General features: G+C 36.1%; 1 protein-coding gene and 1 pseudogene across 1 annotated transcript in view; one reads left to right on the plus strand and one right to left on the minus strand.

Moving 5' to 3' along the window:
* Positions 1–21,658, minus strand: part of CNTNAP2 (contactin associated protein 2) — a 2,391,149-nt gene that overhangs the window by 1,822,144 nt on the left and 547,347 nt on the right. The window lies entirely within an intron of this gene.
* On the plus strand, positions 799–896 carry LOC119535601 (annotated as a pseudogene).

Below are 21,658 nucleotides of genomic sequence, written 5' to 3' on the forward strand. Positions count from 1 at the left end.
GGGCACATTTTGCCCCAAACCACCAGGGAGACAGAAATAAAGACAGAGTCAGAGACAGAGAGAGAATGAAAATTGCCCATATAAGGAATGAAAGAGTGTGTATCACTCATTATCCTGCTCCTATTAAAAGGGTAATAAAAATGAACAAATTTATGTCAATAAGTACAACTTTCTTAGATGAAACAGAAAAACATACAAATAGATAATCCAACAAAATTTACTTAAGAAGAAATAGAATAGTTCTAAACATATTAAAGAATTTGAATTCATTGTGAAATCCTTCTATCAAAGTAAATTTTAGGCCCAAATGGCTTCACTGGTGAATTCTTCCAAACACTGAAGGAAGAAATAATACCACTGCTATATAAAACCTTCCTGAAAATATAGGGGGAGAAAACCTCATCCTACTCATTTCATGAAGCCAACAGAACCCTGATAACAAAACATGTTCAGAAATTCTAAAAATAAATAAATAAATAAATAAACAAAAAAAATAAGAAAACTACAGACCAAAATACTTCAGGAACATAATGAACACAGACACAAAAATCTGTAGCAAAATATTAACAAATCATATCCAGCAATATATGAAAAAAAGAACACATATCATAGCAAGTGGGTTTTATTCCAGGAATGCAAACTTGATTTAACAGTCTAATACCAGTCAACATAATTCACTGTATCAACAGACTGAGAGGAAATAGGATATGATCATCTTGATACATGCAGAAAAATCATTTGACAAAAACAAACAGCCGTTCATAATAAAATCTCTTAGCAAACCAAGAATAAAAAAGAGGACTCATTTTGGCAGCACATATACTAAAATTGTAATGATAAAGAGAAAGATTGGCATGGGCCCTACACAAGGATGATGTGCCGGTTTGTATATTTATATCCCCCAGAAAAAGCCATATTCTTTAATGCATTCTTGTGGGGGCAGACGTTATTAGTGTTGATTAGACTATAAGTCTTTGATTGTTTCCATGGAGATGTGACCCACCCAATTGTAGGTGATAACTCTGATTAGATAATTTCCATGGAGGCGTGGCCCATGCTGAATGAGCCCTATATAAGCTCAGACAGAAGGAGCGAGCTTGCTACAGCCAAGAGGGACACTTTGAATAATGCACAGGAGCTGAGAGAGGAACTACAGTTTACAGAGACATTGTGGCCTTTGAAAGCAGCATTGGAAAACTAGAACAGATGACATGCAAATTCATGAAGCATTCCATATTTTTGACTCTACAATACAAACAGCAAAACCTATTTAAAATGATGGACTATAGTTAATAGTACAATCATAAAAATGCTCTTTCATGAATTGTAACAAATGTACCAGACAAATGCAAAGCGTTAATAATAAGGAGGTACATGGGAACTCTACATTTTATGCATGATTTCTCTGTAAACCTACAACTTCTCTAATAAAAAAGAAAAGAAAAAATTAAGACTAGAGGAGAATTTCCTCAACCTGATAAACAACAATTATTAAAGAAAGCCTATAGCTGACACTATATTCACTGGTGAAAGATTGAATTATTTGTCCCAAGATAAGGAACAAGGAAAGATGTCTGCTCCCATCATACTCACCTGAATGTCCTAGTCAGTATAATAAGGCAGGAAAAAGAAATAAAGACATATAGACTGGAAAGCAAAAAAGAAAACTATGTTCACAGAAGTCAAGTTTGTCTAAGTAGAAACTTGCAAATAATTTATAGAAGAGTTACTAAAACTAGTAAGTGGGTTTAGCAAGGTCACAATACAAAAATCATTACATTTCTATATATTGGAAATGAGCATTTGGGAATTAAAATTTTTAAAACTATGTTCAGATATATTACTGAGGATAAATTTAAAGGTATGGAAATTGGTAGGGGTGATGATTGCTTGTTAATGGGATTATAAGTATCAGAGGCATTGAAAGTGAACAGAATTGAAGGGGGTTGTTTAAGGGCCTGTATCCCACAGATCACTAGTACAAATACTGATAGGTGCTTGCATGATGTACTTCTAAGGTATGACACTGGTATGGAGAGTTGACAACAGAGTGGTATATGGCAAAATCTACCTATTGCATATTATGGACTATAATTAATAGGAATACCTTATTAGTACCACACAAATACAAGGGGCAAATAATTAAGGGCTGAAAAGAGCTTTGGGTCATGAAAATTGATTAAAATGGAAAGTACGAGGATTTTACAATTAAGTGATGATAGCGTGAGATATTGATTAATTATCATGGACAGAACATATGCTCTGTGAAATTAGGAACCCCCTACTTTATAAGTCAAGCCCTTGATCTTGAGGCTTGCTCTTGAGAAAATTATGGTTGTAAAGGAAAGGCAAAGCCCACCCATAATTATGCCTAGGAGTCACCTCCAGAGAACCTTTTTTGTTGCTCAAATATGAACTTTATCTTTCTTTCTCTAAGCCCAACTGTGCAAATAAATTCATCACCTTCCCCCTGATGTGGGACGGGACGGGACCCCCCAGATGAGTGGACCCCCCAGATGAGTGAGTCTCCCTGAGAACATGAGACACGGATTCCAGAAATGAGCCTAACCTTGGCAAACGAGGAGTTGAGAATGCCTTTTTGACCAAAAGTGGGAAAAGAAAGACCACAAAATAAGGTTTCAGTGGCTAAGAGATTTCAAATAGAGGCAAGAGGCTGTCCTGGAGATTACGCCTATGCAAGCTTCACCTACATATCCCAAATGGCCACAGTATGATAACCCCAAGTCAACAGTAGTTCCACAAACCCTAAAGAATATGCGGGTCTCTATCTGAGACTATCAAAAAGTTTCACTCATTAAGTTTATTCTTCAGAAACTTAAATCCTCCAGAGAGCTCCTATGCCAGCTAAGTCCCAAAACCCAGAGGAACAGCCTCTTCAAGAACATCAACTAGTTGCATCCCATTTCCCCATAATGTTGACACCCCTTTTTAACATGAACAAGTTAGGGGGGTCACTGCCTAGACATCCCTAAAGATCGGGAAGGTGATTAAACTAGAGGAACGTGTAGCAACAGACAAGAAAGAATTTAACAAAGGATTATGAATACTGAATCTCTATATAATTTTCTTTTCCTTAGTTGCTAGAGTATTAAAATAGCTAGAAGGAAAGAAGTGACATGGTTGAACTGTAATCCACAACATTCTTTGAAATTTGCTCTCTAACTACTTGTTAAATTGCACTTGGAAAGTTATCACTTCTATGCATATGTTATATTCCACAATTAAAAAAACATTAAAAAATCAATTTAAAATAGCAACAAAAAGTGAAATACTTAAGTATAAAGCTAACAAAATATTCTCAAGGTATGTATGCTAAAAACAACACAACATTAAGGAGATAAATTTTTAAAATGCCTAAATAAAGGGAGTTATATGACATGTTCATGGATTGGAGGACTCCATATTGTTGGAATGTCAATTCCCCCCAAACTGAATTAAAGTTTCAATTCAAGCTCAGAAAACAAACACAGAATAGCTTTTGGTAGAATTCAGCAAGCTGATACTAAAACGGAGAAACATAGAATGGACAAAACAACTTTTAAAAAGAGAAACAAAGAAGAAGGACTCATACTACCTGATTTCTATTCTTATAAAGCTGAGCAATCAATGTGGTATTGGTGAAAGGACAGATATATAGATCAATGAAACCCAGTACAGAGTCTGGGCCTAGATTCACAAATACATGGCCAATGGATTTTTAACAAAGGCATGAAGGCAATTTAAAGGAGAGAAAGGAGAAAATATGCTATTTTCAACAAAAAATATTCTGCAACAACTGGATATCTGTTTACATATAAAAGACTCTCAGCCAACTTAAAATGGATCATCAACTTAAATGCAAACTCTGGAACTATAAAACTTCTCAAAGAAAAGATAGGAGCAAATCTTTGTGATGTAGGTTAGGCAAAGATTTTTTATATAGGATACAAAATAACATGTACTAGTAAATAAAAAAAAAAAATGGCAAATCAAAATTAAAACTGCTGCTCTTTGATTTTCACCAAAGAAGAAATAAGACTGGCAAATACATGAAAATATTAAAAATTTCAGCACCATTAATCATAAGGAAAATATGAATTAAAATCACATTGAGAAACCATTACATACCTATTAAAACAGTATTTTAAAAAACTGACTATATCCTGTGCTGACAAGGATATAAAGTAACTAGAGCTCTCATATTTTTTCTGGTGGGAATGAAAATGGTACAAGCAGGGTTTGGCCATTTCTTATGAAGTCAGACATGCAAAAAATACACTTACCATATAATCCAGCAGTCTAACTCCTCAGTTCTTACCCAACAGAAATGAAAACATGTGTGCAATAACCTGTTCATGGAGGTTTATAGCAGTTTTATTTGTAACTGACAAAAACAAGAAAAAGCCCTAAATATCCACCACCTGGGGAATGGATAAAGAAATTGTGGTACCTATATACAATCTATATACAAAGGAATATGTACCAGAAATGTAAAAAAACAAAAAACAAAAACAAAAAAAAACTGATACATGCCACACATGAATGAATCTCAAAAGCACTCTGCTAAGTGAAAGAAGCAACTACACATTGTTACACACTACATAATTATATGACATGCTAGAAAAGGGCTTACTCTAGAGACAGAAAAATCATCAGTTACTAAGGGCTGGAGATTGAGGAAGGACACTGATTACGAAGGGACTTGAGAGTCCTTTTGGGGGCAATGAGATCTCTATCTTGATTGTGGTACTGGTTCCATGGCTGCATAGCTTTGCCAAATTCATAGAAGCATATACCGAAAAAGAATGAATTTTACTGTATTAGATTATACCTCAACAAACTTGACTTTTTTTTAAAGGAAAAGAAAAAGAAAGCATCAGAGTATATAGATAATTAAAATTAACGAAAGTATGGTTTTAACTCAGAGTTGTCTGTGCATATTTGAGCTAAAATGATTTTTTTTAAAAAAAAAAAAGAATGACATAGTTTCAGGCATAAATCAGAAAAAGGGAGTATGTTTAGTGGGAAAAGCTCTCTGAAAACCCACAAAGCACTTACAGGAAGTCCTTATTCAACCTGTGAGTAAATCAGGTCAGAAGGAATATGCAGAGTGACAACCCAGTGCCTCTGGACAAATGCCAACCTCAAAACTGTGTGGATATCAGCAAGCAGACAAGACTTACAAAAATCAAAACTGGAGCCATTCCTATATTATTTACCCTCCATTTCTCATCCATATCTCTTTGTTTCAAGCACTTAATCACAATCGTTTCCTGTGCCCAGCCACACTTCTTGTTCAGAAAGTCACTCCTCATTGAGATGGTGAAGTGGCTAAGAGTCATGAAATAGGAGAAGAAGTTGAGGGATTGGGGACATTTAGCCCATAAAAGAAATGATAAGCTAAGTTAGGATTTCTACCTTCAAACCTTTGAAAGACTGCCAGTGAAAGACAGAAGATCTTTACTGTGTGAAGCCCCAGAATCATAATGAAGATAAGTGGGTTCAAATTACAGGGAAACTGGAATTAGTTTATTATGAAGAAAATGTGTCTAACAATTAGAAGCATGCAAAGATAGAATAATAGGAACAGTTACCTTTTATTGAGACAGTGTTACATAAATTAATTCTTTTAGTCTTAATAACAACTCTTTGAAGTACACACTTATTACTATTTTAAAGATAAGGATGTTGATTCAGCTAGATCATGTAATATACTTAGGTTCATACAGCTAATGAACGACATATAGTGAAGATTTGAACCCAGGTCTGTCTGCCCTTGCACTGTAGGTGGGCTGCATCTGGGGATCCTAAATTTCCCATCAGACTGCATTCATGACTGCTGGAAACCACTTGACTAGGATCCGTTATAAAAGATTCAATACTACATGGACAATCTGATGGTAAAATTCATGCATCTACTTGGCCAGGTTATAGTCTTCAGTCATTTGGTCAAGCAAGCACTGGCCTGTTACTGTGAGGATATTTAGTGGACTTAAATCACCACTAAGTTGATTTCATCTGTGCTTGAATCTGTTATGTACCTCAGAAAAGCCATGTTCTCTTAATCCAATCCTGTGGGGGCAGACCTACTCTTGGGTGGGACCTTTTGTTTAGGTTGTTTCCATGGAGATATAGCCCAGCCCATTCAAGGTAAGTCTCAATCTCCTTACTGGAGTCCTCTATGAGAGGAAAAAAGACAGATGAAGCTGAGAGTTTAAAGATGCTTAGAGAGAAAATGCCCAGAGACATTTTGGAGAAAGAGAGCCATTTTAAAGCCAGAACCCAGGAGAAGAGGGACCAGCAGACATCACCATGTGCTTTCCTATGTGACAGAGGAACCCCCCAGATGCCACTGGCCTTTCCTCAGAGAAGATATCTACTTCTTGATGCCTTAACCTGGACATATTCCTGGGCTCAGAATTATAAATTTGCAACCTAATAAATCCCCATTGAAAAAGTCAGCCCATTTCTGGTATATTGGATTCTGGCAGCTTTAGCAAACCCAAACAGATTTCATACCAGAAGAATAGAGTGCTTCTGAGCTTGCAAATACCAGAAATGCTAGAATGGGTAAGAGGAAGATTCTGGAAGAACTGTGAGGAGTTTAATAGAAAAGACCTAGATTGCTGTGCCGGTTTGAGTGTATTATGTCCCCCAGAAAAAGTCATAATTTTTGATGCAGTCTTGTGGGGCAGACGTTTTGGTGCTGATTAGATTTGCATGGAAATGCGCCCCACCCAACTGTAGGTGATAACTCTGATGAGATATTTCCATGGAGGCGTGGCCTCACCCATTCAGGGTGGGCCTTGATCAGTGGAGCCATATAAATGAGCTGACAGGCAGAGGGAACTCAGTGCAGCTGTGAGGGACATTTTGGAAGAGCTGCCACAGCCAAGAGGGATGCTTTGAAGAAAGCACAGGAGCTGCAGATGAGAGACAGTTTGAAAATGGCCATTGAAAGCAGACTCTTGCTCCGGAGAAGCTGAGAGAGGACAAATACCCCAAGTGCAACTAAGAGTGACATTTTTGAGGAACTGCAGCCTAGAGAGGAACATCCTGGGAGAAAGCCATTTTGAAACCAGAACTTTGGAGCAGACGCCAGCCACGTGCCTTCCCAGCTAACAGAGGTTTTTCAGACATCATTGGCCATCCTCCAGTGAAGGTACGCAATTGCTGATGAGTTACCTTGGACACTTTATGGCCTTAAGACTGTAACTGTGTAACCAAATAAACCCCTCCTATAAAAACCAGTCCATTTCTGGTGTTTTGCATTCCAGCAGCATTAGCAAACTAGAACAACTGCTTTGAAGAGACAGTTGGTAGATATAAGGATGCTATAGTTACTTCCATTGAGGCTTCAGACAGAAACAATGAATGTGTTATTGCAAACTGGAGGAAAGGTGATCCGTATTTTAAAGTGGCAGAGAATTTGGCAAAATTGAGTCCTGGTGTTGAATGGAAGGTAGAATTTGAAAGCGACAACCTTGGATATCTAGCTGAGGAAATTTCCAAGCTAAATGTGAAAAATGCAGCCTGGCTTCTCCAGCAGCTTATAGTCAAATGTGAGAGGTAAGGGATAAGCTGAAAACTAAACTCTTGAGTATAAAGAAACCAGAAATCAGTGGTGTGCAAAATTCTGGGCTTCCAGAAAGTAATAACCCAGAGGCTAGTGCCCCATGTAAGGATTTAGGCAACATGGAAGAACTAGCCAACCATGTCAGAGGGAGTCAGGATTGGAAATGAAGCTATCCAGAAAGGATTTGTGGAAGGTCCTACTGTCTGACAGCATGAACTCCTGTATGGTGCATATGAAGCCAACATCTTTTTTTTTGTGAGATCTGTATTTATGGAACAATGCCAGCCTGGAATAAAAGGGAAAGAAAAGAGACAGATCGAAGGAAAAACAAATTCAAAGGCAGAACCATGGAAGCTAAGGTCTGGAGCCAAGAAACCTCAGGTCAGAAGAGCAGACCCACACATGCACGTGGAGAGGTGAGTTTGCACAAGAGATTGCAGAGGGTAGGCCTTCTACCTCATTGTTCAGGAAGAAGGTTACTACCCCAGGGCTCTCAGATGCCTGGGGAAGTGAGTGAAGCTTGGCTGCCCCCATTGTTCATAAAAAGCATTGCTGCCCCAGGTCTCAGAGTGGGCAGAACACATTCTCCAGGGATTGGGGAGAGCCTGACCACCACCCCACTGTTTGGAAAGTGGAGAGCCTGTGCCCCAGATGGCAGAGAGTCCGGGTGCTGCCCCAATGTTTAAAGAGAGTGGGGCTGAGAACAAGGTGGTCTCCCCAATATGTGGATATGTTGGAGCAATCACCTCAGCATTTGGAGAGAACAGGGCCATTTATTAAGCCCTTGGAAAGGGTAGGACTCACACTCTCTGAAGCCCTGGGGATAAAATGACTTTCTGTAGATGACTCTCAGACTCTGAAATCTAATGGAGCTTGCCTTGCAAGTTTTCATAACTGTTTGGGACTTCTGACCCATTTTCTCTCCAATTCCTCCCTACGGAATGGGAATGTTTAATCTATGACTGTCCCTCCTTTATATATTGGAAGTAGATAATTTGCTCTAAGTTTCAAAGGCTCACAGCTGGAAGGGAATTCTGCCTTAGGACAAACCATGCCTGTAACTGATTTTGGTAAGAATTTATACTTATTTATTGTTACTGAAATGATTTAAGTTTTTGTATTACTATGATGGAATGAATGTATTTTGCATATGGAAAGAACATGTCTTTTTGGGGTCCAGAGAGTGGAGTGTGCTGGTTTGAATCTGTTATGTACCCTAGAAAAGTCATGTTCTTTTAATCCAATCTTTTGGGCACAGACTATTGTTGGGTGGGACCTTTTGTTTAGGTTCTTTCTGTGGAGATGTGACCCACCACATTCAGGATGGGTCTTAATCCCCTTGCTGTAGTCCCCCATGAGAGGATTAAAGACAGATGAAACTTAGAGAGCTCAGAGATGCTTAGAGAGAAAACACCCAGAGATATATGGGAGAGAGCCATTTTGAAACAGAACCCAGGAGAAGGACCAGTAGATGTTGCCATGTGCCCTCCCATGTAGTAGAGGAACCCCAGATGCCATCATCCTTTCCTCAGAGAAGGTATCTACTTCTTGATGCCTTAACTTGGACATATTCCTAGCCTTAGAACCATAAATTTGCAACCTAATAAATTCCCATTGACAAAGCCAGCCCACTTCTGATATATTGCATTCTGGCAGCTTTAGCAAACCCAAACAGCATCTATGGCTGATTACATCTATAATCAACTGAGGAGATTGCCTTCAACAATGAGAGAAGTCTCATCCAATCAGCTGAAATCTTTAAAAAGAGAAGTGATGATTTCAGAAGTCAAAAGAGAGAAATTCAACTCTACTTCAGCCAGCCATCTTCTCCTGGAGAATTCACTGAAAACCTTCATCAGAGTTCCCAGCTTGCAGCTTGCCCAATGGAATTTGGACTTGGCCATCCCCGCTGTTGTGTGAGACAATTCATATAAAAATCTCATGGTATTTACAGATATCTCCTGTTTCTGTTTCCCTAGACAACCCTGACTAATAAGACAGTTTAAATTACTATTTCCATGTCATTAATTCTTTTTAATGTATTTTCTTATTCATACAAAAAATGAATAGCACTGTTCTTTTTCCTCTTTTCTTTTGGTCCATTGCTGTCTTAGTCTTGATTTCTCTTGCATACAAAAAATAAATATCCTTTCCATCACCCTACATTACTGGAGTTATGTTCAGGTGAAAGAGGATGCTCTTCAGTCACTAACAGAGTAATTACACCCCTGCCAGAAAGTGGAGATTGCCAATGGGATAATCTCTCACATGCAGCTGCTGCTCCTGGCCCTGACATTTGAGGCTGACAAGTTGGCTGCCATCATTCAGCCTTGTGCCAATGTTTGCATAGAAGAAGGCTCTTTTCCTTACCCAAATCTTGCATCAAACCTCAAAGGCTTTTATTTGGAGCACTGTTAGATAATTGTAAAAAAAGTTTAGAACCTTGAAAAGGGATAATGTTTCCTATCCTTTTGGTGTACTCATTTTTTTTTAAGTTTCTGAAGCATTTTGAATATATTTAGTTCATGTTTAGTATGGTAACCCATTTAATCCATCTATTTTTGTTTTTATATTTGTGGGGTTTTTTTTAGATGAGTGGATGAGTGGTTTCGGAGTCATAAAATTGTAAAATTTTAAGGAACTTGAGATGCCAACCAATCCAATCTACCATCTAGTATAAGAATCCCTTCCAGAGTATCCATGGAAAAAAATACCATTAAACTTTGGCTTGAACATCTCTCAAAATGCCAGAGAAGCTCCTTCTATTATAAACTGCAGTTACAAAGAAGATATTTTTCATAAATACCTGAATTTCATCTCCAAAAAAGCTCTCTCCTACTCCTCTCTGGAGCAATGGAACATCTCTATTCTGCTCTTCCAAAGACAGCCCTTCAAATATTTGTGGACATGAATCCTTCTCTATATAACCTGTTTGGGTATCTGTTTCTATAGCCAATTTTCACCCTATTTGTGTCAGATATTTCCAATTGTTAACCAGCCCAATACCTATGCTTCTACCATTTCCTCTGTACACTTTTCTAGATCACTGGAAATCAGAAACTAGCATTTCTAAGACTCCCTTGCCACATGGGTTCGGTCAGATCTGCAGGTAAAACTGAAGGCCAGAGAAGAAAGAAGCCACTGGATTTTTGGCAGCAGCTACCTCAGTGCCTACAGAGCTAGTAACAGGGGCTCCTCTGGTGGCCTTATCAGGAGTAGTGCCCTAAGTAACTACAGGGAAGATGGCTCCTCCTCAGAAGCAGCAGCAATTGTGCGCTCCTAAGCTCTAGCCAAGGGCATCTGCAACCTCCTGATCTTTGAGCAATACCATCTCTCTTCCCTACATTAAATCTCTCTCTGCTTGTGATAGCTAGAGGAGTTTGTTTCTCTTACTGGACCCTGTTGTATGAAGCTGTCCAGCACTCACTACATTCCACACTGTGGAACAATTTTCTGTGTCTACACCTTGCCTCATCACTAAATGAGTCATGAGAATTAGACCTTGCATTTGACTCAGAAATATTAGCTATGTGAATTTTTATCAATTTGAATCATGTTTCCTTTTAGCCTTTCCTTTTTCAGGCTACATGTATATAGTTTACTCACCGTTCTTTATAAAGATATCTCCAGATGTCTCAACTTTCTAAGCATCCTCCTCAAAGCATTCTCTCCTATTTCAATGACTCTTTAAATGTCACATGCAGAAATGAACAAAACCTTCTAGATATGGTTTCATCATAACAGATTTCAAATTGAAAAGAACCAATATTTCTTTCATGATCTGGACACTCTCTTTCATTAACGCAATCTTTGACTGTATCTTCTTTTTGTAGAAATCACCTAATATGCAAACCATATTAAAATTCTGTCCAAACACCAACAACATAAATCAGTTCAGAATTCCATTTTCTCAAGGTAATTTTAGTCCTTTATTATTTTATCTTTACTATTTGTAAATTTAATAAGCTTCCCTTTTATGTCTTCATTGAAGGTGCTGATAGAATAATGAATAGGAAAATCCCAGTGCAGAGAGCAATGAATCTAGTCATTCTCACTCATGAGTTAGATGGAGTTAGAAGCCCCATTACTACTCAGCTTCATTACTTCCCCACTAAATGATGTTCTTAATCTCTCACTAGTCAAGAGTTTCAAAATTAAAGGTTGTTTTAAATATGATACTTAATGTACATGTTTTATATGTATAACTGCTTGGAATTACATTTTATAGGCTGAGCATTATTTTAGGATTTAGCATTGTTGAGTTTTCAAATGATGAATTAATTTTGTCACAAAGAAGTTATAGTAACCATATTTGTTTTTGTTGTTGATATTTAATGAAATTGGGATTACTAGATATTATAATGATAATTTTTGGAAAATCATTATTTTTAAAATTAGAACTCTTGTTGGTAATGAAAATTATTGACGAGATGTGTACAAGGCTCAAGGAAATGTGTATAGATGTCCTTCCAACATAATATTGGATTTACAGAGTATTATGGTTGGAAAGTTGCCAACCAGGACTGACACAAACAAAGACCAAACCCCAGAGATTAGCCAAAATTTGGTATCCATGCAAGGCAGGTGGGGAAGGAGAAGGAGATAGAGGGTTAAAGAGAGAAAGAAATGGTTGGAGAAATACCAGACCAACCCAGAAAATCACTGTTTATGAAATAGCTACTATCAAAAGCATCTGTGCCAGATAACTGAGAGAGGCAAACACATGAAACCCAAACTTCTCATAAAATTCTTAAACTAGCTGGAAGCTTGTAATTGACTCACATGATAAGTGAAACATATAATGCAGACTTTAAATATTAATACAAGAAAACAATACAAATATATAAGATAATGTCATATACATAGGATGGAATGCCAAGAAATGATAAAGAGAAAAAGAGTTCAGGGGAAAAACATACCACCTCTAGGTGATAGTTAAGGGAAGTTCTGTGTGAAAAGTCAAGACCAAGGCAAGGATAAACAGGATATGAATTTTTGGGGATGGGGGGAGATCATTTTAGTCATTGAGCAAGTAATATGCACACACACACAGTCACACACACACTACACACACACGGACAGGGATGCACTTGGCAAATACTGGTCAGAGGTTTGACTGGTTTGCAGTAAAGTGGTATATATGTGCCAAGGTAGAGATAAGACATGGAAAAAAGTTAGTGGCAAGATTGTATTGGAACTTCCATGCCCAAATAAATGTTTACTGTAGTCTAGAGGCTATGGGATAATTGAAAATTTTTGAATAAAGAGTTGGCATGATGAACTGTAATACTTTTATTTTCTATCTTGATTATGAGAAGGACACTGGTCAATGATTCAGTCTTTTGGGCAATCATTCTAGCAGTAAATATTCATTGAAGAAAGTGTTTGCAATCTGCTATTTTGAAGTCAGAACACAAGGAAAATATTCCAGGCTTATTTGCCAAAGTTGACATACTTTAATCACCGATTTACAGAAGAGGTTTGATGGGTAAGTACTTGGCAAAATCTATCAGGTCTTTTAACAACAGCTGCTTTTGTGTTTTCTTGCACACGCTGACACACCTGTCGAGTCTCTCTAGTTCCTAATTGCTCAGGAAACCAGCAGAGTCATCCAGCCTGGGGAAAGCTGAAAGAAATCTCACTCTTATGTTTGAAAGTGGCCATTTAGTAAAATGTGAAAATAAATTGCTTCATTTTTGTTTGCTGAGTTTAACATGGATCGATGGCAATTTCTAACACTGAGCAGTTTCAGAAGGTCAAATATATTGTTTCAAGGTTGTTCTTTTTTTAAAATATGACTAATTACTTTTCATTTTTGTTACTTCATGATTCGGTGATTTGAAAGATAAAATGAATAATAATGAAGATGGAGGACACATTCGCTTAGTTCGTTTGCCAGGTAAAACAGTTTAGAATGCAAAACAAGAGCATGTACTGTGATCTTAGCAGACAGAATGGGAAGAGCAATAATAGATGAACTTTGGTGTTCAGCCAGAAGACCATAAAGGGTGAAACATTCAGAATCAGTCAGTTTGATTGAAGATTGTTTTGGTGTTTAAAAGGATTGCAGTTTTACTCAGTGGTTTGTCTTTAGCTCGATAGTAAATTACACATTTCCTAACCCTGCCTGTTTGCCATCTGTTTTTGAGTAATTATATCTGATAATAGACAATACAAAAGCATGACCTTGCTAAGCTTCAATGGAAACCACCCAAACAAACCTTTTTGCATCTATTTTTTTCCCTAATTTTAGAGAGATCACAGAGAAGAAAGGGAAGAGAATCTATCACAATTAAATCATCCTCTCATTTAAGTTTATTTCATCTAATCTAGAGAATGACAGAATACTTGTCCTATGAAGACTCTATTTTTATAATTAGCCATAACTTCATGAGACTGTTTTCACAAACATCTTTAAAATGACTTACGTTTTCCTTAAGAAAATATTGTATTAAGTCAGAGTTATTATTCATGTTTGATATACTTTAAAAATACAGTATTCATAATGATCAATTATTTGGCTATGTTCACAAGCTTCGCTTATAAATGGCATCTATATGTTTCCAAAAAATCAAATCCCTATTGAAATGGAAAAAGATGATTATGATTTTCAAAAGATTAAATTTGAAGACAAAGCAAAACAAGGCATTATTTCAGGCAATGTAAGTGATATAATAATAAATCTATCCTTTTAAAACTTAACTATTTGGGAGAGCAATGCATTCAAATCATGTATTATGGACTTTTAGCTTGATACGCTCTGTATATTATATAAATTAATAAAATGACATGTTGACAGATATAATTATATATGTACCAAGAATTTATTATATAAAAGGCTATTTAATTATTACAGGACATATCCACTAAATTTTCTAATTACAATATGTATAAATGCAATCTGGATTTTCATGTAAATTCCTGGTAGTCATGATTTTACAGCAAATATCCTTCAGCTCATTTCAGAACACAAGAAAAAGTGGCTTGTAATTGAAATTCTTGGATAAATACAAAAAGAAACCTAAAATGTACAGAATCTACTAATAATCAAGGATCATCGCCACAGTCATTTCATTCCAAAGATGGTAAGTTAAAATGGCACAGCATAAACATCAAATTATGTCATTGAATCAATATATGACACTGAATTCAGTAACTGCTTCAACCACAAAGTATGTAACTCTAAACATGTGTTCTACACTAGTTCTGTACATTAATAATATTAATAACACTATTCTTAATCCTTAAAATTTTAAGTCATTTTACCTAGAAGCAAATTGTGCTCACATGATTCATGTCATCTATTTCACAGAAGTCAGATGTTAGACTACTTGTCTCTCAATAGATACAGAAAGACACATTGTAGAGTGAGTTACAAGTGCTACAAAAACCACACAATTCAATATAATGATACAGACTAGGAAACCCACACACATTCATCAGTATAAACACAGGTGACCTAAGCATGCCAGACCGTCTGTCTGCTTCCAGCTGCCATCCTGCTGAGACTGGCCCAGCTCTCTGACAGTAAATCTTTACACCATTATTTTATCTCCTGTGCTGACAAGACATCTCATGCTGTGAATAGCCAAATGTTTATGTGCAAGGACATTGCGTCCATTATTGTTATTAGAGTTCTGCCCCCATGCATGAGCAAGGGACTTTAAAGGCCAAATGGGTGAGAGAGAGAGAGAGAGAGAGAGAGAGAGAGAGAGAGAGAGAGAGAGGGAAATCTCCTGTGCTTCAAGTGTACAAACCAAGCCTGGTTCCCACAGAAAAAGGAATTTGTCCTTTTAAAATATACAAGGAAATGTCTGGAGACAAATGTCTTACCAGGCAGTCAGTGGAAACAACAAACCCATAAGAGATTCATAATGGATAAAAAGTCAACTAGAGCTAGCTGGTAGATGTGACCTTAGCAAGTCTCTTAATTTGGCTGCCCCTTCTCCTCTTCTGTTCATTTCTCTTTTAATAAGAGGCTTACTTCCAGTAAAAAATGTAGTATTTAAGCACTAAATGATTGATAATATCCTGCCCATTTCTCTCATAGTAAACTTCAAGATAATTATTAATATTTCCTAAAGTGATATCTCCAAGTTATTATAATACAAAGGTATGTATTGTTTTGAATTCTATTTTTAACCTAGTCAGTTAACCATCATGTTCAACTATATATTTAACTAATAGTTTCTAACTTTAAAATGTAGTAGCCCTTCTTCAAAAGACACTTCAGGATTTAGTATACTTTTTCAAATAGTAGTTTAAACATGATGATGTTAGGTATCCATACAAATGCATCTGTCTCCATTAAAACATAAAAACATATCCTATATACTTTATAGCTGCACAGAAACCTGAGTGGGAAAGCTCCGTGAAGATAGACATCTTGTGTGTCTTGTTCACTATTACATTTTTAAATGTCTAACAAAATATCGCACACACAGCAAGGGCTCAATAAATATTAATAATGAGAATGAAAGCTAAGTCAACATGAATAAAAGTAAATATACAAACGTACAAGGAGATCTATCCCAGTGGAATCCCTAGCTGATCTGGAATTAGAAGCTAGTAACCAGAGGAGAATGACTGTTTCCTCAATGAGTTGAGGAGTGAAGGAGAGTTTGCATGGATCAAAAATGGAAGCAGTCTACTTAACGATAAGGAGAAAAAACATGAGCTAGCCTGCCTCCTAAACTTAATCTTCTTTTCATCTGTAATCACTTGAACACATTCTGTAGTTTTCATACTACTTTTTCTTGTAATAAAGCAGTTCTTGTTGAGTTTGAGACGCTGGTCTGTGGATATGTGTGAGCAGCCAACTTAAGGGGAAAGGCTTTTTCTACCATATTGCTTCCAGAAAGGAATCTTCAGTCTACAGAAGATAGCAAGAAAGTGACAGCATAGGCAGGTTTTCCATCTTTTTTCATCACAGTTACGTCTTCAGAAATATCTATATATAATTGCTTTCTTTTTCCTTTTGTCTACAAAATTACAATGTCCAAAGGAAATAGTACAAAGTAATGCAGTTCTATTATTACATTGTAATTCCACACTTTGACATGACATGTCATGATCTGTTTAGTCTGAAAATCTCCCTATGTTCCAATACTCTTTTCTATTGCTACTTTAAGTTCAATGTTATTTTCAATGACTTGACTTAATATGAAAGAAGTCTATAATATCCTTCTATTTCTCTTCCCTTAAGAATAAGTCAGTTGTTAGCAATTACCCAAATTGAAAACATCTTCAGAAGTAAAAAGATTTTTAAAGGGGTCATGACAGTAAAACTTTTCAGTAAAATCAAATGTCTTGAAATTCCATTTACTCATAATACTTGTCAAGAATCTTTTGTTCAAAAAGCTCAGAGGAATTCACACATTAATTAATTCTGGCAGTGGCCTAGTAATGGGCCCACATCACAAATAAAGAATGTAAAAGGACATAGCACACACTGAGAGATTCAAAGAACTAATAGACATAGGTCAGTTTCCTAAAGGCCCATCTTTTGCTGATACTATTCTTTCCCTTCAGAAAACACTTCTGAATATATTTACCAGACCTAGAATTAATTAGCACAAATAAATTTAGGTGGACTTAAAATTGGGTTTATTCTTTGTAAATGAATTTAAATCTCTTACTCTCTTGTTCTTGTCTTGGTTGCATTTTAGGAATTACCTTCTTGCTCCAGCCCAACTCAACTCCAAAACCAAAGAACAAGCCAGGCAAAAAGTTACGCATGAGTTTTAACTAGGAACTTACTTACAGGAGGATTTTCACAATGAAGGGGTTGCTGGGGAAAGGAAGTCAGTGACCCGTGCAAATAAAAGGAAGAGGAGTGCCTTATGTAGCTCAGCATAGCCTCACAAGAGTTGGTTACAAAAAAGCCTCAGCTGAGTCTCCTGAAAGTTGATTACCAAGGGTGCTTATTAGGCGCAATGAGCTTCAATGGTTGTGCTCTGGTCACGTGGGCTGCTGCGTGCTCAAGGCTCCACCCTTTTCCCTAAGGGAGGGGGGTTTTCCGACCCCTGGGCAGCCGCACTTCTTAATCATTGTTCAATTTATCCTTTATTTCTAATTTTTATATCTGTCTTCCCATTTCAGTATCCTCCTTCCTAAACTTTACTTGTATACTTTTTCTCTATCTGCTTTTCCAGTTAGTCTATTCAACCAGTCTATCAGAAAAAATTCCCTTCCATCTTGTACCTTTAGTTCTTAATGGAAGTCATTTCAGTAGATATTTCCCTATTTTGTGATGTGAAAAGATACTTTACTGTAAAAGTCAATCATTTGAGCTAAACACATGTAAAAAGTTGAAATTTAATATCCAGCATTTCTGACACACTCATTGTTACCATTTATGCCCAGATGAATTAATTTATTGGTTTTTGTAGTCAGTTTCTAGTGAAAAGAGTGAATGTAATACGTTCCATCCAGGAACAGCCTTACCCGTCTTCTATGCTATAACATACACAAGGTTAGGAAGAACTTCACAAGCTGTGCAATTTCTGGGTCATAGAGTAAGTCAATGTTCGACTTCATAAAAGAATACTAAGTTGTTGTCCAAAGGGACCATACAAGTTAACACTTTCAACAGCAGAGCATATGAGTACCTTTAAGTGCACATTACCTTAAACACTTGGCCAATACTGTCACATGAGATGGCATCTTGTGATTTTTAATTCCATTTTCCTCATTACTAATGAGATTAAATGTCCTTTCTTACGTTTACAGGCCATTCTTGCTTCCTCAGCAATACCTGTTAAACTTTTGTTTATGGTTCTATTACTTCCTACTTGAGTAAAGAAATTGTCCATAGCTCTGGATACAAAAAATTCCTTTTATTTATGGTCTGTGCTTTCTGAGAATTATTTTTTCTTTAATCCTCTCCTCTAACTCATTTCTATTTAGAGTTTGGTTACCACTCACCCATCAGTTGGGGCCGTGGATGTCAGGCATGAGGTGAGAGAGTTTGGAGTTTCTCTAAATTCATGTGATTGCAGCAATACATTATCTAAACAAGAGTATGATGGTCTCTTTTATAGGTTTATTTGCTTTTAATGCAAGGAACCCTCAGAGTAACTAATGTATCTTACTGCCAAAATCTATAATTATGCATTTCTTTTTATCACTGTTATTTTATTTTTCCTTTCAGTTCAGATGTATGCCTTGTTGTGTGTTCTTCCTATCACATTGTTTATATGAAATAATCAGATATGTATTTTTTTAAAATATTGCCCAGATTGTGTTTGAGTAATAAACAGGAAGATAGCAAGAAATAGAATGGAGAAAAGTTTGTTAGCAGATTATTATAATAGTACAGAGAATGATTGTGGAAGTTTAGACTAAAATGATGTCACTAAAGATGGAAAGAAATGAGCAGAATTAAAGAGTAGATACTTTTCATACTGAGAAAATGTAATTTTTGAAAAATTTTAAGTAAATCTATTTAATAAGAGTGCTTATTCATATTGAAAAGTGTACAATATTCAGAATTATTCAGACTTCTTTGAGGTTCATTTTGGAATTGCCATTAGAAAAAACACCACAAAATTTTGAAAAAGTTCTTTTTTTTAATAAAGAACTCATGTTTGAAACTATAGCAATATGTAGTCAGACCATAAGTTCTACTACTTTATATGTTCATCACATGCAGTAAAACATATATATATATATATCAGGGTACACTGCACAGATTGTTCATTATCATTTTAATGGAGATTGTCATTGATCAAGAAAGCTTGGCACTGCCATTGCTCAGGTATTCAGCTAAACTCATCAGCTGGAAGACAGATAAGCAGCACAATGTCTTGAAAACAGCAGCCATTCAATGAATATTTATCAACTTGAATACAGATGCCTTCTAAGCTACAATTACTTTAAAACCATACAACATTCATTTAGCACGTTTTCTTCTTGTCGTTAAGGGACTGCATCTCCTTAAGAAGTCCATTTTGGTTTCCATTATCAATTTACTGTTTGATTTACCCTACTGACACACTGGCTTTTTTTCTCCTTCCTTTCTCCCTCTCTTTTACAAAACAAAAGCTATATTTCCCATCATCTGTCTGCTAACAATTAGATTTAATGTGATTAAATTGGGAATTATCCTGTGAACTACAGTCATCAGCCACTTTCTCCCTCTGCTGATTTGATTCATTCCTTTTCTTTTATTTACATTTTAATAATTATTTTATCATTTCACATTAATTTGCTTCCAATAAATTAAATTAAATGCATCAAAGAGCCTCAAAGCAAATTAGCATTTTGCTATGTCAGGTCTTAAAGATCCAAAATATGATTTTGTTTTTCACTCTGTAGATTATAAATATGCATTACTACTTTGGGAAAAAGCACTTTCAAATTAATTTTCCATTGCTTTCAAAATGAAATTTCATCATAAATCTATTATATCTTTTAGTCTCAAAATCTTTATGCAATAAGTTCATTTCAGAAAACAATTTCTTTCTAAAACTTTAAAGAAGAATTGTATGATAAATATTTAACTCAAAGATTTAAAAAAGGCTGGTTTTTAGCATTCTCTCTTTTTTAGGTAAGACAATTCCTACTTCAAAAGTTGTCCAAAACTATTGCTTTTGTTATTAATCTGGATGACAACTATAAAAAGAAAAGCCATTTCCTTATAAATTTTTAAAAGCTCAGTTCTTTCCCATAAGGAAAATGTTTGTGTCTCTCTCCCATATATCCTTGAAACATAAAAAGGTACAGAGAATTTGTTTGATAGGGCATAGAATTTGTTCCATTTGGAAATAATTTATTTAGAACTCAAAATATATCTTTTAGATATGTTAAATATTTGTATTCATGTCCCTACACTAGTCTACATAATACCTGGTGGTACCAGGGAAGGATTTCCCTGTGCTTTATCAGAGTTCCCAGCTCCAGATCATCTGTGGAAGTGTCTACGGCTGAGATACAGATTTTGGTAAGGTAAGAATTGTGAGGGTTGACTGATTAGTTGTAAACATTGGTAGTTGAGACACAGTGAAAAGTAAAGCCCCGCTTACATGTTCATGAATTCCTTCAGTATTTATTGGGTGCCTCTTCTATGCCATGATGCTAAGTACCCCTTATATATAAGCATAAAAGTTTTTCTTTTTTCCATGGAAATCACTCTCAGGATGAATATAGATTATTACACCAAAACATTCACAAAAAACTCAAATAAAAGGAATAGATTAGGAGATATGAAAGTTCCATAGAGAGAGGTTTTCCTTCTCACTGCTGGAATCAAGAAAGGCAAAATAGAGTTAAATCCCTAGGTTCTCTATGTCAAGTCAGTCTCTCCCTCTCTCTCTCTTTTTTTTTTTTTTTTTTTTGTCTTTTCACAAACAGCCACAGTGAGTCATTCTACATTCACTTTCACTCAAAACACTTGTTGATTCCTACCAGTTTCCCTCTTTCACCTCTTTTATTGCCCATTGGGAATAAATGTAATTTCACAACATGGTTTTTCTACATTTCGTCCCAAGATTAAGCTACCAAATATTTTCTAAGTTTAATGGTATAGTAACAACAAAGAAACAAGAGAAATAAATATTTCAAAATTATGTTATGTTTTTAAGTATTGATCTTTTGAAAGGTACTCCCTCAGACAAGGTTTTTACAAAGATACTTATGTACTTATCTTATGGTTTTGTTGTTATTGTTTTTAAAATTCATGGAGGACCAAGGTAAGATTCTCTTTTTCTTTTTTAAACAGAGGGACACCTGACTCGGTTTTCCTGGCATAACTTTACAGGAACTGGAAGGAGGATGGGAGCCCAAGATAAAGTTCAGAATGGGGCTTTTTTCAGGATTGCTGTAAAAATGAGAAGAACAGCAGATTTGGTCTGAGTCCCTGCAGCAACTCAGGATTTCCCTTGTCCTGGTGGTATTAGCAGCTGCTAGGATTTACCTGCCTCCTGTCATCCCTTTCCTCATTGACATTGCAAACTCTGCCCTTGGCTGGGCCTCTGATAAGACATGTACATATGTCAGAGATTCCCTGGACTCCTGAGGTTGCTGAAATTTTACCCTGCCTCAGAACCTTTCTGATTGAAGAATAATTTAACGTTATTTCTC

Source organism: Choloepus didactylus, chromosome 5 (genome assembly GCF_015220235.1).
Source record: "Choloepus didactylus isolate mChoDid1 chromosome 5, mChoDid1.pri, whole genome shotgun sequence".
Taxonomy (NCBI): Eukaryota; Metazoa; Chordata; class Mammalia; order Pilosa; family Megalonychidae; genus Choloepus; species Choloepus didactylus.